Source organism: Podarcis bocagei (assembly GCF_964188305.1).
Source record: "Podarcis bocagei genome assembly, chromosome: 6".
Classification (NCBI taxonomy): Eukaryota; Metazoa; Chordata; class Lepidosauria; order Squamata; family Lacertidae; genus Podarcis; species Podarcis bocagei.
In genome coordinates, this window is record NC_138130.1 from 4,303,496 (window position 1) to 4,320,604 (window position 17,109).

A 17,109-nucleotide genomic window follows, 5' to 3' on the forward strand; every position below is an offset into this window, starting at 1 on the left:
CAAGGTCCAGCTTAGCGAAGACCTTACCCTCACCCAGGGAATGCAGCAGGTGTTGGACAACAGGAACCGGATAAGCGTGCTGCTGAAGTGCCTTGTTGATTGTGCACTTGTAGTCAGCGCAGATTCTCACTGACCCATCTGGCTTGACAGGCGTGACGATGGGGGTTTCCCACTTTGCGTGGTCAACGGGCTCCAAAACTCCTTGGGCGATCAGTTTGTCCAGTTGTTCGTCCACCTTAGCCTTGAGAGCAAAGGGAACCCGGCGTGGCTTAAGCTTGATGGGGGCGACTTGTGGATCAAGGCTAAAGGAGATGGGCGTACCAGTATATTGTCCCAAGGTGCCGTCAAAAACCTCGGCAAAGTCTTTGACCAGACCCTCAGTCTCTGTGTTAGAGATGCAGTTGATGCCGGTGACTTCCAGGCCGAGGGCATCAAACCAGTCTAGCCCTAGGAGGCTTGGCCGCTGACCTTCGACCACCACCAACCGGAGCAGGCCCGAAAAATCCTTGAAGGCGATCCAGAACCGGCCAACGCCTACCACGGGAATGTCGTTTCCCTGGTAGTCTCTCAGGTGTACGCGGTGAGAGTCGAGTTGCCTTTTGGATACTCTGGGTACCAGTCTTTTGATGGTGCTCCATGACACGACGGACAGGGCAGACCCGGTGTCGATCTCCATGTCACATGGAGCTCCTTCAATGAGCACCGTGACGTTCAGCTTGCGTCGCGTAGACGAGTCGGCTTGGCCAATCGTGGTTCCAGACGGGCAGCGGCAGTTGGTGAGAGCGAAACAACTTTCCTTGGCAGACTGGAGTGAAGACTTGAACTTGCGAGTCGATGAAGGGGGGGTGTCAGACGGAGCCGATCGGCAGACCTTAGCGATGTGGCCCCTTCTGGAACACCTCCTACAGATGGCGTCTCTGAATCGACACTTGGCACGGGAATGGTCGCCTCCGCAGCCAGCACATTCCGGTTGGCCCTTGGACTTCTGTTGGAGCTTCCTGCGCTCCCGCTTTGTCTGGTGCACGTCATCGTCTTCACTGGAGGATGCCTCATCACTGCTGGCCTCTTCATGATGCACCGGAACTGGCCCCCTAGCAAGACGCGGGCTGCTGGACTTGCGGATCTCCTGGGCGGAGCGTTCAGCAGCTTCTGAGGCCACAGCCTCCTCAATGGCTTTCTGTAGCGTGAGGTCTGGCTTGGCTAGGAGACGCCGTTGCAGATGGATGTCCCGGACCCCGCAGACGATTCGATCCATCAGGGCATCGTCTAAGTCTCGGAACTCACAGTGCATTGCAGCCTGTCGCAGGGCGGTGGCGTAGTTGTTGATTGACTCCCCCTCTGCCTGGTTCCGGTGGTAGAACGCATGGCGGGCAGCAATCTTGGACGGCTTTGGTGCGTAGTGGTTGCGGAGCTTCTCTTGGATCGTGTCCCATGGTGTTGCCTGGACTGCTTCAGGCGCAACCAATGCTCGGGCCGTCTCAAACACCTCAGGCCCACAGAGGCTGAGGAATAGGCCCCGCTTCCGATCCACTGATACTGCTGTCAGCTCGTTGGCTTGGAGGTAGCAGTCGAACCGAGCGAGGTAGGAGTCCCATGACTCAGAGGCTGGCGCAAACGGCGGTAGAGGCACAAGTGAAGCCATGATTCCGATGCCGGCGTGAAGGGCGATGGATGGAACACAGTGCTCTAGCCAGAACAGTCAGCTCTGAATTGGTTCTGCCCAGTGATTTCGCTCAGTGATTTCGCTCAGTGATTTCGCTCAGTTCAGAGGCTGGCCGCATCTGGCTGTGCTCTGATGTCCATCAATCCCATCCTCGTCGCCAGTGTTAAGTCGTGGGTTGACATAGCAGCCGGCACAGCGATTTCTTCAAGTAGCTCTTTATTAAGATAAGCTGGAATAGAACTCACTGCGAACAGCTCAGCCGGCCTGTATTTATAGGCAGCCGGCTGTCAACATTGTAACCACAACAGCCCAGAGTTCCCGCCTAAACTAACTGCCGCGGACCTGAGTGAAAACTATCTACAGACCTGAGTGAAAACTATATACAGTATCCCCCTGTTGGCCCAGGGTGAAACTACACTACATAACAAATACAAATATGTAATTTGCAGTATGCTATCTTACGATGAACTGTGGCCAGGGATTACTCCTCACTAATGACAGACAAGCTATTAAGCAGAGCTGATGTTTTGTGATTTTAAAAGGGCAGTTTATTCAGTCCTACAGCTTAGTAGCCAAATCTGTCCAAAATATCTAAAGCTACATATCACAAAAACACATAAGATGACATATCAAGGTAACAACAGCAAAATTGTAAATTCAAACTCTGCCTCTATTTGCCCACAACTCTCCCTCAAAAGTCTTCCTAAATGAAAGTGTTTCAGCTTGTTGGCAACAGTAGAAAGATGGAGCCCAATGTACCTCTCAGGAGTCCCCAAGGACAGTGGCATAACTGTATAAAAGCAGCAGCAGCAAGCCCAAAACAAAGGTTCTCAGAGTATAGAGAGGTTTGTTTTTCCTTTTTTGAAAAAGGCTAAAACACAAGCTAATGAAAGGTCTGCTCATGCATTTAAGCTCTAAAATGAATTTGGGGGCTTTGGAACAACCCTCCATTCTGAGGTGCCATGTGGTGGTCTGGAAGTTCCTTTAGGCAATGCAGCTTTTGCTATTCAGAGCAAGACAAAACACAGCGTGTGGAGTCTATGTTGAAAGGCAGCTGCAATCTGTTTCCCTGCAAACAGATGAGATAGGCTCTGGCACACTGTCAGTATAATTCCTGGACTGATAGTTCTCCTTACCAGGAGACCAACTAGTACCGTATTTTTCGCACTATAGGACGCACTTTTTCCCCTCCAAAAATGAAGGGGAAATGTGTGTGCGTCCTATGGTGCGAATGCAGGCTTTCGCTGAAGCCTGGAGAGCGAGAGGGGTCGGTGCGCACCGACCCCTCTCGCTCTCCAGGCTTCAGGAGAGCCCCACCGCCAGCCCCACAAGCTCGGGGGACAGCGGGAGAGGCGCAGTGCGCCCTTCCCGCTGTCCCCCGACTTGGTTAGAAGGCTGGCGGGGGGGGGAGCCTGCTCCTCCCCCTCGCCAGCCCCGCAAACTCGGGAGACAGCGGGAGAGGCGCAGCGCGCCATTCCCGCTGTCCCCCGACTTGGCTAGAAGGCTGGCGGGGGGAGAAGCCTGCTCCTCCCCGTCGCCAGCCCCGCAAACTCGGGAGACAGCGGCAGGGGCGCAGCGCGCCTTTGCCGCTGTCCCCCGACTTGGCTAGAAGGCTGGCGGGGGGAGAAGCCTGCTCCTCCCCGTCGCCAGCCCCGCAAACTCGGGAGACAGCGGCAGGGGCGCAGCGCGCCTTTGCCGCTGTCCCCCGACTTGTCTAGAAGGCTGGCGGGGGGAGAAGCCTGCTCCTCCCCGTCGCCAGCCCCGCAAACTCGGGGGACAGCGGCAGGGGCGCAGCGCGCCTTTGCCGCTGTCCCCCGACTTGGTTAGAAGGCTGGCGGGGGGAGAAGCCTGCTCCTCCCCGTCGCCAGCCCCGCAAACTCGGGGGACAGCGGCAGGGGCGCAGCGCGCCTTTGCCGCTGTCCCCCGACTTGGCTAGAAGGCTGGCGGGGGGAGAAGCCTGCTCCTCCCCGTCGCCAGCCCCGCAAACTCGGGGGACAGCGGCAGGGGCGCAGCGCGCCTTTGCCGCTGTCCCCCGACTTGGCTAGAAGGCTGGCGGGGGGAGAAGCCTGCTCCTCCCCGTCGCCGGCCCCGCAAACTCGGGAGACAGCGGCAGGGGCGCAGCGCGCCTTTGCCGCTGTCCCCCGACTTGTCTAGAAGGCTGGCGGGGGGAGAAGCCTGCTCCTCCCCGTCGCCAGCCCCGCAAACTCGGGGGACAGCGGCAGGGGCGCAGCGCGCCTTTGCCGCTGTCCCCCGACTTGGCTAGAAGGCTGGCGGGGGGAGAAGCCTGGTCCTCCCCGTCGCCAGCCCCGCAAACTCGGGGGACAGCGGCAGGGGCGCAGCGCGCCTTTGCCGCTGTCCCCCGACTTGGTTAGAAGGCTGGGGGGGGAGCCTGGTTTTGCGGGAGGCGGGGGAATCCCCCGCCTCCCAGGAAAGCCAGGAGAAGCCGTGCAGCCCTTTTAAAAGGCGCGTGGCTTCTGCCGGTTTTGCGGGAGGCGGGGGAATCCCCCCGCCTCCCAGGAAAGCCAGGAGAAGCCGTGCAGCCCTTTTAAAAGGTGCGTGGCTTCTGCCGGTTTTGCGGGAGGCGGGGGAATCCCCCCGCCTCCCAGGAAAGCCAGGAGAAGCCGTGCAGCCCTTTTAAAAGGCGCGCGGCTTCTGCCGGTTTTGCGGGAGGTGGGGGAATCCCCCGCCTCCCAGGAAAGCCAGGAGAAGCCGTGATCTCTTTAAAGGGTTTGCACGGCTTCTGCGGGCTTTGGGGAGAGGTGAGGGAATCCCCCCACCTCCCAGTAAAGCCAGGAAAGCCCTGTGCAGCCCCTCCGCCAAGGAGAGGCTGCACGGGGCTAAAGGGGAAGCCAAAACAGCGAGCGGGATCCATCCCGCTCGCTGCCTTGGCTTGATCCATAGCTGCACGCAACCCCTCCGGCAGGGAGAGGTTGTGTGCAGCCTGTACGCTGCTCTTTGGGGCTGCGGGGGGGGGGAAAGATTTTTTTTCTTGAATTCCCCCCCTAAAAACTGGGTGCGCCCTATGGTCCGGTGCGCCCTATGGTGCGAAAAATACGGTATATAGCATACTATCTAACCTGAATTGTATTACAGCACCTTCAAATTGGGATGTCTCCATTGGTTAGCTAGTTTTAGTGCACTTTAAAGTTCATAATACTTTGAGATTTACCCATTATGATTTCAGATTTGAAGGTTAGAATTGTACTTATTAGAACCACTTTTCTAGAACTGTCTCCTCTTCCCAAGCCATAGTCTATCCTAGTTAAAGAAACAAAGTTATAAAGCAGGGGTCAGCAAAAAAAAATTAGCCGCTGGCCGGTCCACTGTCCCTCAGACCTTGTGGTGGGCCAGAGAAGCTGCACTGGGGGGGGGGGGAGCTGGAATAAGAGGCAAGGGGGGCAAGTAGTCCTCCTCCCCACCCCCCAGCCTCAGCCACTGCACTTACCTTCCCAGGGGCTGCCACCACCGCTGCTGCTGCTTCTTGTGGGTAGGCAGAGCGAGCTTGTCTGCTCCGCTCTCTGGCCCACAGGAGCACCGGGCGGAGGAGGCGGGAAGATGAGCAGCGCGAAAGGGCTGGCTCCAGAGAGGGGCTGCTTAAAATGGGGCTCAGCCAGGTCAGCCCAGCCCCCATCCTCCTCTAGGCAGGGCGGGGAGAAGCCAGGAGGAGGGAGGGAGGAGGCACTGCCGCGGTGTGTGTGAGGGAGGGGGGGGAATGCAATGGCACAGGGAGGATTGGCACAGGGGACAGTCTGTGGAATGGAATGGCACAGGGGACAATCCGTGGGCAGGATCCTAAAGGCAATTGGGCCTGATCCGGCCCGCAGCCCTTAGTTTGCTGACCCCTGTTATAAAGGATTATTTCAATCGCATCTCTTTTCATCTCATTAATTAGATTTCTTTTTGTTCTCAAACATAATGATGAGGAAGCCAATGGTCATATTTATTTTTTAAAAAATCAGAGGCATTTTTAAAAATGTGGAGACAGCGGCCACCAGCAGTGCACAAGCAGCGCATGGAGGCAGCCACAGAGGCGATGCATGGAGGTGGCTGGTGTGGTGGCATGCATGGCAGAGGCTGCAGAGGTGGTGTGGTCAGCCGCAGCGGGTGGTGTGTGGAGGCAGCTGCGAAGGTGGTATGCAGCTACAACATGCAGCCACAGCGGGGGGGGGGGGGAGGCACTCACACAAAAAAAAGAAATGGAGCCTGGGCACCCAGGGCAGTGGGGAGATGGTGCCTATGAATCTCTCTGTGCCAGCCTTTTATCCAAAGTTCATCACAGCGCAAGAAACGGAACTGTCAGTTTTTCTCATGGTCAAGCTACATGCTGCAAGAAGCATACGCCTTGTCACCAACAATGGAGAACAAGAGATAACTCCGCACAGAGGGTCCTGTTAGGTCCTTATGGCAGGAATAGTGTTTTAAAAGATCAGTATTATTCCCATGGAACTTTAAGCATAGGTTACTTAGCTTGCAATTCTATACCACCTACTTACTTGGGAGTAAGCCTCATAAGTAGAACTTATTTCTATGCAGTTTGCCTCCTTTACTTGGTGGGATACAGCAAAAAACTTTAGCTTGGTACATTTTGATCAGATAAATGCAACACCTAACAACTACTTTACTTTAATGTGTCTTCTGAAGAGCTACTGCTAGCCATTTCATACAATCCTAGCCTGACACCCTTTAATTCTGTTGCATTAGATGTATGGCACTGATGTAGTAAGTGAAGGATGTCATTGTCCTGACAATGGAATAAAATGAGGGATTATTATAGCAGGAAGCATTACAAAGCAAATTCGGTTGTAAATTATTTCTGATTATCTTTATCAAGGTGTAGAGCTGACATACTTAAGGAGATATTTCAGTTCTTGTTATCTTATTACTAGCCCTTTGCGAAAATGAATCTAATGTTCATAGAAGATTAAGTTCTAAATGATAGTATTAGAATCCGCTTATCTTATTTTCCTTCAGTCACCTTCAGATCTCCTAAAAGGCAAGTGCTGCGTTGCTGCTGACTTTCAAACAGGCTTCAGGTGCCATTTTAAGTAGCCATGACATGTAAGCTGGTTTGTAAATTTAAATTATGTCTAATGTAAAAGATAGGAGGAATCTCTTAGAATGGTAGTCAAAGAATTCTGCAACAATTAAAGAGAAAGACATTTGTGACATTTGTGGAGTTGCTGTTATTTGGTTAACAATACTAGTCAAGCTGCTTAGAATTCATTGTCATAACTTCATTGGAAATTGGAACATGGAGTGAAGCAGTGAGCTGTTCATGCCCTTTGGAACTCAAAAAGAGAAGCTTCAGACAGAGCAAGAGAATGCTCAGCTGATTTTTGTGGCTCTATAATGCTGCACTTTTGTAATCTTTTTACTTTTATTTGTATTCTTTATATCACATCTTCATACTTCTCAAAATTTTGTGGGTGAAAATGGGGGGAGAGCATGTTTAATTATAAAATTTATGCTCAGGATTTGTTCCCACCAGCACCTTCCCATTGCTGAAAGTTGCTTCTTTTGCTGTCTACATAGCATGCATTTACTTTTCAACCATGTGTTCTGAACAGATTTAAAAGGCTGGAGAGGGTGGCATTCAACCAAGTTTTTCTCAGAGTAGACCCAAAGATACTCCCCAGTAATTTACTCACCCCAACTGAAGTTGGCTGAAGGGTTGTTCCAGAGGTGTAATATGGTGGGACCGGGGGGGGGGGGTAGGCTGGATCATGTGACCTGGCAACCTGACATAATACACAATTTTAAAGGCTTGTTTTCCCTCTGCCAGCTTTAGGCAGCAGTAGCCCCAGAACTGAATGGGGTTTAGATCCGGTTTCAGCTTACATTGCAACAACACCTGGAGGGCACCAGGTTGGGAAAGGATGACATTGGGCTTTTGCCTACAAGATAGTACTTTGACTTATGCTCAGTTTCTTTTCACCTTTAAGTTTACTTACCCATCAGCTTCCCCCTACCTTGTTCTTGCTAAATTTCACAGCCAACCCCTCCACTTATTTTTGGATTTTTAGCTTAGCCCAAAAACTGGCTACACCATCTGTGACATAGATAAATATGCCACCTGCTCTATGAAATCCTATTTGTTATGGCTCCATTCTGATCTTGGACCATTCAACATCTATCAGCATGGACTTCTTCAGCCAACTGGTGTCCACATTATTGTAGGGTTTTTCTTCCCTAGCTTCTTGGTTTTGTGTTTTAAAACTCATTACTCAGAAGTAAGCCCCTGTGGGTTCAGTGGTGTTGGCTTCCTAGCAAGTGTGCCCATGATTACAGCCCAAGTCAAATGTGGATTTGTCTCATCTTGAGAACACTGTATGGAATACATATCCTAATGTTATATGGTACTTTTCTGTCTCTATGTGTCCTTACTTCTGTTTCCTTCTCATCAACTATGTAATACTGCCCACTGGGAAATGAGAAATGAGACAAATATTGATCAGTTTCAAGGACAGAACTACGCAGTTCAAGGACTTTTGAAGGGAATGTCTTAGAACCGCAGTGTTGGACTGAATGGAAGTGACTCTCTTACAACTCACTGAGTAAGTTTTGCTTACCTTAACAATATAGAGGTAACAGCCTGTGACAGGGAGCAAATCAGGGATCAGCCATGACTGGCACTAAAGTTAATTTTAAAATAGACTTAGAAAATTAACTTATTAAATATTAAGGGTCAGTATTATAATGGCTTTAAAAGATCAGGATCTATTTCATGTCAATTCAAAGTGGTGATTTATTTGTGATGGCTGATGAAAGGTTAAAGCCACAGTAGTTTGAAAGATCGTTTCAACCTTTATTTCAATGTTGTCTCCAGGGAGATATAAAAATGTATGTAGGAGGAAGATTGCAGCAGAGCAGTGGAAAAATAGTCTGCCAGGAGGACTGGGGTTTCAAAGGCTTGCTAGTGAGACAGTTAACCTATCACCCCTGGGTTTTCTGTTCAAAACCCACTCAGGTCAATAGAAATCAGGCATTATTCTTCAGTTCTTTTCCATCATACCACACTCTCAAGGCAATCTGCCCTCCCATTTAAGTCCATTGGCTGCTTTTGTGTCCTGCTGGACACCCAGTGCCTCTGGAAAGTTCAAACAGCTACAACTTTTGCCTTTGTTAAAGTGACCCATGTGGTCCTGCCATCCATACCTGATAAGAACATATTTTTATACTTGAAAATATATCCATACCCACTGACACCTGAAAGTAACTGTTGTGACTGCTGTATGCATTGACAGTTCCAACTGAGACCCAGGGCCACTGACTCAAACTTCACACCAGTCTGTGGACTGGTCCAAATTACCACGGCAAGTTATGAACACAAAGCTATTCCTGTAAGTGCTTCCTGTCTAAGAAATGGTAACATGAGAAATAGAAATAGTTTAGGAAAGCTTTTAATGTTTGATGGATTACCGTATTTTAATATTTTGTTGGAAGCCGTCCAGAGTGGCTGGGGAAGTCCAGCCAGACAGGTGGGGTATAAATAATAATTTTTTTAATTATTATTATTATTATTATTATTATTATTATTATTATTATTTGCAAAAAAGTAGTTTGTAGGCATGGAGTCACTTTTCTGTGTGGATTAATACACAACAAACCCCACTTCCCTCATTGTAGTCAACAACAACAACAACAACAATTTATTTATACCCCACCCACCTTGCTGGGTTTCCCCAGCCACTCTGGGCAGCTTCCAACAAAATATTGAAAATACATTAAAATATCAGACATTAAAAACTTCCTTCAGATGTCTTCTAAAAGTCAGATAGCTGTTTAAAAGGTTGTGGCCTGTTTCAGCCACACTTGGGTCTTGTGTGTTATTCACTGCCTTCCTCAGCGCCTTCATGGGTGGTTTGGACAGTGCAAAAAGCCAACAAACAGGAAAACAGTTTCCTCCTTTGAACTAAGCCTAGTTCAACTTAACTCATTTCCCAGAATCATTATGCTGTATCTATTCCTTTTGTGTTTCATTTTCATTTTACTTTTAATTTGTATACCACCTTTCCATATTACTGTGCACAAGGCTGTTTACAAGCTGAAGAAACAACAAACAAAATATACAACAAAGATCACATATGTTATAACAATCTGATCCAATACAAAAAAGTCCTAATAAAAAAACTTTAAAATAAACAACTGATATCAAATAAAGGTATATTCAACAATCCATTAGAGTATAATATTACACAATAAAATTAAATATTGATAATTAATAATTAAACAGACAATTAGCAATTACTGTACAATAAATAATTACTAAACTATAATAAATAAAAATAACAGTAAGTCTCAATGCATAAAATACCACAATACATGCAAACCCATGTAAAAGGATCAAACTGAGAAACAAAGACACACAACTTATAAATTTATTATCTCCCCCCCCCCCCGATATCCCTGAACTCTTCTATCTTTCCAGCTGCTTCTGCTGTTCCTGAAGTCATGATCTGGGAAGTGTTCCTAGCTAGGGCTGCAAGGTGGAGCAAGGCAGGTGGAAAATGCCACGGCCTGATGACCAGCACAAAGTCTCTTTCCCCTCACCCCATTAGTGGCAGCTGCCATTACTCTGGAGAAAGAAGTAGGGCAAATTCTTACAGAACACAATGTGTGGTGAACTAGGCAATTGCACTGGCTGCAGTGAGGTCTCACTGTTAAGACACGTATTACTGGAGACGAAAAAGAATGCTTACTAATTGTAGATCATGTTTACATTCAACTATAATATTCCTTCCGAATTAGATTAGTTGCATTCATCTCAACACACATCCTTAGAGCATAAATTCTGTAATTGCTCATCATCAATTCTGTTTCCTTCTTTTAACACTTGGTGGGTGGTTTGCAGTGTACAAGCTGACAATTAAAGTCAGTTCTATTTCACAATTCACACCCTGTGTCAGTTCACTGCAACGCTGTGTGAATACTTTCGCTTGTGATTAAGTCAAAATGTTGTTGAACTTCCTTTGATCTATCAAGGTTATTTCAGTTCTTGTTTTCAAGTCTACAAATTACTGTTCCAGCCATGATGATCTTTTAGATTATCAACCCAGATTGTTTAGCCTGACTTGTCATAATGGCTTGCAGGAAAGCCAAAAGTTTTACTAACCAAGATGTAGAGAATGTGCAGTACTTCTTTGAGAAGGTTGCATTGATTTCAAATTTACAGAAGAGCACAGCGGAAAATACACTATTATGGATCTGGCTATATTCAGGTTATTAGGAGTTCTGGGTAATAGAGGCACAAAGAACTATAAATTCTTCCTTCCAAGAAATATATATATTTCTGGGACTTCCAAGCATGCCTTCCGCTTCTCCTTTGAGATTTATTTCTCACCTCCATTCATGGTGTTGGTATTTAGCCTTGGAGCCCTAAATGACTTTGGCCCAGGGAACACAAAGGGTCCCATCTGTCCATATAAGGGCTTAGATCAGGTTCAGGGGTCGTGCTCTGTGTTTACACCTGAGAAGTGACTGTGGCCTGGTTTGCTTGTCATGGGTAAGCTGAACTATGGCTTGCCAGGACCAAGTGCATGTGTAGCTCCTGGAGAGGAACTTATACCCGCTTTGATCCTCTCCTGTCCTTTTAGCTCAGTGTAGTGCAGCAGCTAAGCCCAAATTTTCTGTTGGCTACAGCTTGTGGTTAAGGAGGAGAGAGTTTAACTATGATTCTTCTTTTCATAGCCTGAAGCGCTGCGTCTGCGCACGCGCATGATGCAATTCAGTGCTTCTGCGCATGGTCATTTTGTGCTTCTGCGCATGTGCGAGCACCAAAACCTGGAAGTAACCTGTTCCGGTACTTCCAGGTTTGGCACGGTCCACAACCCGAAAACGCGCAACTTGCAGCGTTCGTAATCCGAGGTATGACTGTAATTTCAATTGATTTTATCTGCTATATGCTTTTGGTAATTTCTATGTACACTTCTTAGAAACTCGGATGCTTAACTAGCATATAAACAGCTGAAATAACAAATAACTGCTGATCATTGCAGTTAACATTGGCCAGGAGGTAACAAAGAACTGTAGCCAAAACACCAGATATGGAATCTGCAGACACACCTGTCATACAAATCTTTTGCCTCCATCCATATCGGATTCTAAGCATGAAGAGGGGAAATCATGCCAGATTAATATTCCATCACAACTGTGAAGTGACCATTGGCAGGAACAGCTGATCTGCAGGAAACGGTCTCTCCCAATGTGCTTGTGCCATCTAGGAGCTCTTTTGCTCTTGTCCTGAAAGTGAATATTAAAGTGCATGCTGAAGAGTTTGACACAGAACCATAGAGAAATCTCAAAATTGTGGACTAAGTAGATGCCTCTTGAGTTACAATAATTTTGTGTCCTTTTTGTCTTTCTGCGCATGCACAGATTTATCTATTTCATGCCAAGCAGTATTTGTGGCTGTTGATGAGAATGGCACTTGCAGCTGCCCATCCAGTTGGTAACTTGGTTAACCTGTCTGGAATATATTGGAGCTAGAAAAAACTCCCCCCAAATCTGCAAAATGAAATGTGAAAGCTTTCGATAATGTGGCCAGTGACGCATGACTGTGTGAACCAGCCATTTGCATGACAGTCATTGAAAAGAAAAAAAATGAATGTAGTATATAGCAGGCATGTCCAACTCCCTGAGATCTACTCCCAGTATAAAAAACTGACAATGATCTACCCACCCTTCCCCCCATTCCATCCAGCTGCAACATTTGAGTTATCAAAACCAAAAACCCACTTCATCCCTCCCTTATCATCATTGGGCCTCACTACAACAAGGGACACAGGTGGCACTGTGGTCTAAACCACTGAGCCTCTTGGGTTTGCCGATCAAAAGGTCGGCGGTTCGAATCCCCACAATGGGGTGAGTTCCCATTGCTCTGTCCCAGCTCCTGCCAACCTAGCAGTTCGAAAGCACGCCAAAAAGTGCAAGTAGATAAATAGGTACCGCTCTGGTGGGAAGGTAAACAGTGTTTCCATGCGCTGCTCTGGTTTTGCCAGAAGCGGCTTAGTCATGCTGGCCACATGACCCAGAAAAACTGTCTGCAGACAAAGGCCGGCTCCCTCAGCCAGTAAAGCGAGATGAGTGCCGCAACCCCAGAGTCGTCTGCAACTGGACTTAACTGGCAGGGGTCCTTTACCTTTACCTTTACCACAAGGGAAGATGGAATGGTGGGGGGGGGGGAGTTCACATGCCATTGGAACAAGTGGGTGAGCTGGTGTGAGGTAACTATCCACCACCTGGCAGGTAAAATTGTGGGTGCCACCCCCAGTGCCACAAGAACTTGGCAGAGATTGAGACCTCCTACCAAAGTGATTTCCCCCTTTGCAAGAAGATGTGAGATTTAAAGCTTCTAGTGTTCCTAGACATTTAAAGACTTTCTTCTCAGACAAGATGGCTCTATACAAACCTTTATCCACACAGTTCAAAAACAGGCACTGTTCTCCTTATTTTAACCTTTATTTATAAAATATATTCTTATATGATAATAAAACAGGATAAATCAAATGTCAGTAGTCCACGAAAATGTAGCACATTGCCTTCTGTGTTAAATCTCAATATCTATTTTGAAAGCCAGCAGAACATGGGGGGGGGGCTGAAGGAAATCTTCTCTTTATCCCCCCTCCCCACCTTTATAGAGCTCAAAGTCTTGGTTATTATCACACTTGGGAATCCAAGGTCAAGCTGAGCTGCTGTTTTTCAAAACAAGCTCTGAGATAACATCCAGATGGAAAAGTGTCTACAAAAAGCATTCCCATAAAATTCACACTCTCCACTTGTTCACAAATTGCCCTCCTTGCATGCTTTAGTTCTCTGCTAAGTGGCTAAATACAAGGTGGTCCCTCGTGCATCTGGGATCTATTTCAGCTGTTGATATCTCCACCATGATCCAACAGCCAGTCTAGAGGGAGTGCATTGAGTCCCATGGCTCACAGATTGGACAGATCTTTAGGTGAGATGGGGTTGTGATGCTCTTGTGCTAGCATTCCCAACTGGCATTGCAAGACATTGAAGACAGGTGCACCAGAACATGATAAGTCAGTGTGGAACTCTGAAAAAAGGGATATTATGTGAAGGACGCTCATAATTAGTGGCTCAAATAAAACTTGAGCATAGTGGGGTCCAATCATTACTATTTAATTAATTAATTAATTAATTAATTAATTTGTAAACTGCCCTTCATCCGTGGATCTCTGGGCAGTTAACAGCAGAAAAATACAAGATGAAAACAATATATATATATAATAGTGGCTCTTTCAGTCTGGAATCAATTTCAGAAAATAATGTCTACAATTCTGGAACTCTACAAGTATATATGTCCCTTGCCTCGTTTACCAAGTCTGCATACACACCATACATTTATAGCACATCTGCCTCCACCAAAGAATCTTCAGAACTGTAGTTATCCCTCACAGAACACTCTTAACAAAATACAATTCCCAGAAGTTTTTTTTTGGGGGGGGAGGAAGGGGTGCTTTAAATGAATGGAGTGTGTTGTAGACGTGCTCTGTCTTCCAGCCTAGAATGTGGTTGAGTTGTTGCAGAAATCTAAGTCACTGCATGAAACAGAGGCAACACTTTTTTAAAAAAGAAAACAAAAGGGGGGAAAGAACCAATTATCCACCTTGTCTTAAGGTAGGAGACCCTCAGAAAGGCCTGAATCAATCTTTGGGACATGGGTGTAGCCAAGGAGGGGCAGGGGGGCAGCTGCCCCCCCAATCAATAAAAATTAATAAAAATCTGAGGTTCTGCTTCCCCCTAACAAAAGCCTGCCCCCCAAAAAAGTCCTGTCTTCGCCCATGCTTTAGGAGGCATTTTAGCCCCACTTCAGCCCACCTTTCATCCATCAGCCTCTGCTTTAGCCAGCCATCTCCTGAGCTCCCTCTCACTCAGCTTCCTATAACATCCTTGTTCAGCTTTCCTGCTTTTCCTTCCCCTCTTGCCTCTGATCCCCTTGGCTTGCTGCCAGGAGCTGGTGGCATCCACAGCCCTCCATAAATCACACTTCGCTTCAGTCCTACCACACTGACCTCTCATTTCTGTCACAAAAGTTGCACTGTTAGCTGATTGTCTGACAGACCCTTCTCAATGAACCGCTAAGATGTTTGTGAACACACCATTAGATCCATGGCTGGCCCTGCCCCGAGGCAAAGTGCGGTGCCCACTGCACAAAGCAAACGTTAGGGGTGGCAAATTTTGTCCACAGGCTAAGGCTGAGTGTGATGATCTTGGAGCGGATGCACTCTTGAGAGGCTTGCAGGCAGCAGAGAGGTGATGGGGTCTCTAACACGACTCACTTGTTTTCCTTTCCTGCTTCATTAGTAGTAAAACTTGGGCAGGACACATCATTAGATTAGATTTACACTGATGATGCAGTTTATTTCATCCCTTTTATAAAAAATAAAATAAAAGAGAAACCAAACACATCAACATCAAGTCAGGAATACATAGTTCTCCATTTATAAGCTTTTCAAAAAAAGAAACAGGATAATATTCCCCTGGTGCTTGTATAATAAAATGCAACAGCACAAGGACACCAGACTGGTAACCATTGCATGTTTCTTTTAGTGCCACTGTTAAAGAGCTCCTTTCTTTCTTTGTTAAGCAGTTTCTTTGTGCCATGCTTGTGCCATGTCCATCCACTTGCTATTGTGGGTTTACAGGGATTTCTAATAAACTCAAAAGCCCCAACAAAGGAAGAGTGCTTGCTAGAGTGGCACGTGCTCAAATGCTTATGGCCTCTACTGCATATAACACAATAACTTCATTCAATGCCAAATCCTAGATCTCACTGAATTCTCATGTTTATTTCATATATCACCATCTACCTGAACTGCAAACGCCGCCACCTCCTCAGGATCAGAAATGAGAGACCGTTGCTTGAGCTTTTTTGTATATGTTTGCTCTAATTCAGAGACAGCTCCCAATAGTACTTAATAGACAATGGGGTGTGTGTGTAAGAGAGATAAACATGGTACAGAAGCTGCAAGGACAAATTTCTAGTGCCTGCATAATTCCATTGAGTTGAGTCTGAATTGTCTCATATTTTGCTCCAAATTTATGTCCAGCCCTGCTATTTTAATGATTCAGTTGTTCTGCCACTATTCAACTTTTCACAACCTTGGAAAATATATTTGTGCCTATTTGTTTATTTTCCCTTCTCTTGCTCTCAGTCTTAATTGATTTCACTTACTCTCAGCAACAACATAGTGTTGCCAAATCAGATTGGCTTTATAAAATAATGACTTTGGCACCTTGTTTTCCTATAAGATTCCAGATTGGCTGGGATTATGTAAGCAAATACTCCAGGAGGGTGAAAGAAGCATCAGTCAGGTGTGTGAGGTGCCACTCAAGCCAGAGGAGTTGGCAGGATTTAGCAGGATTTTTTTAAAAAGGTAAACATTCACATAAAGTATTTTTCAGAAACATTTCACCATTTTCTACATGCAGATAAAAACTGGGCAATATTCACTGCATTGCTTATTATCTCCTTTCACAAGGGTCTTGCAGTGGAATTCCATGCAGAAGAATTTTTTTTTTTTTTTTTGCATAATACAGAGTAGATAGCATATGTGACAAAGGAAGTTTAAAAAATAGATTACTTAAATGGTTATGTCAGAATTGAGGAAAAAGCTGTTTTCAACACTGATATTGTACCTGGCTTGCAAGAGATATTTCAGGAGCTATAAAAGATTTAAATAATGGATTCTTGGCACATTTAGTTCTAATGTATCAGTATAAAAAGCCCTTTAAGCTCTCAGCATCAACCAAGGAAGTGTTTCCTAATGGGATAAGTTTGTTTCAGCCAATTTCTGTTTCACCATATTGCAAAATATTTTGGTGAACTCTTCTAAACCTTTAAAAATACTCTTCAGCTTCTACTAAATACAAAACAGGGAGAGGAATGTGAAACCAAACATTTAGATATTCTACAGTTAGTGTCAGGTTGTTCCAAGGAAAAGGCAGGAAATTGACATTTATTAAAATAGTTATGAGAAATTATAAGTGACAGCCAGTGTTTGTCAGAGTAGGCCCATTGACTTGGATATAATCCTACAAGAGGGATATGCTGTGCATTAAGAAATAAGTATAATTTTCTCTCTGTGTACTAGAAGAACCAAGCCATATTGTATCACTTTATAATAAACTGGAATGGGATGATTATTTTAGGCTTATGGTATTTTGGGAGCTGCTAGTCTTTAACCACATATTTAAAATATTGCTGCTTCTGCAGAAACTCTCATAGAATCAGCATTTGATTGAGATTTTATATTTATATATATCTAAAAAGCCTTATATTAGAAAAAGCAAGCAAGGGCAATTTGAAGGAGCTATCAGTCATCAAAACATTGCCTCTGTTATAGCATATGAGATCATTAACATTTCAGATTTCCATCTTTTTACAGGCAACCTGTGTTCATTGAAACTATAAAGTTTAGTAAAGACTT

General features: G+C 46.1%; 1 long non-coding RNA gene across 1 annotated transcript; it reads left to right on the forward strand.

Annotated features, from left to right (window-relative positions):
• The first annotated feature begins 7,782 nt into the window (after positions 1-7,782).
• LOC308589520 lies at positions 7,783-16,253 on the forward strand. Its single transcript, XR_014009347.1, has 3 exons — positions 7,783-8,217; positions 8,490-8,630; positions 15,932-16,253. It is a non-coding gene; the product is annotated as an uncharacterized lncRNA (long non-coding RNA).
• The last annotated feature ends 856 nt before the right edge of the window (positions 16,254-17,109 follow it).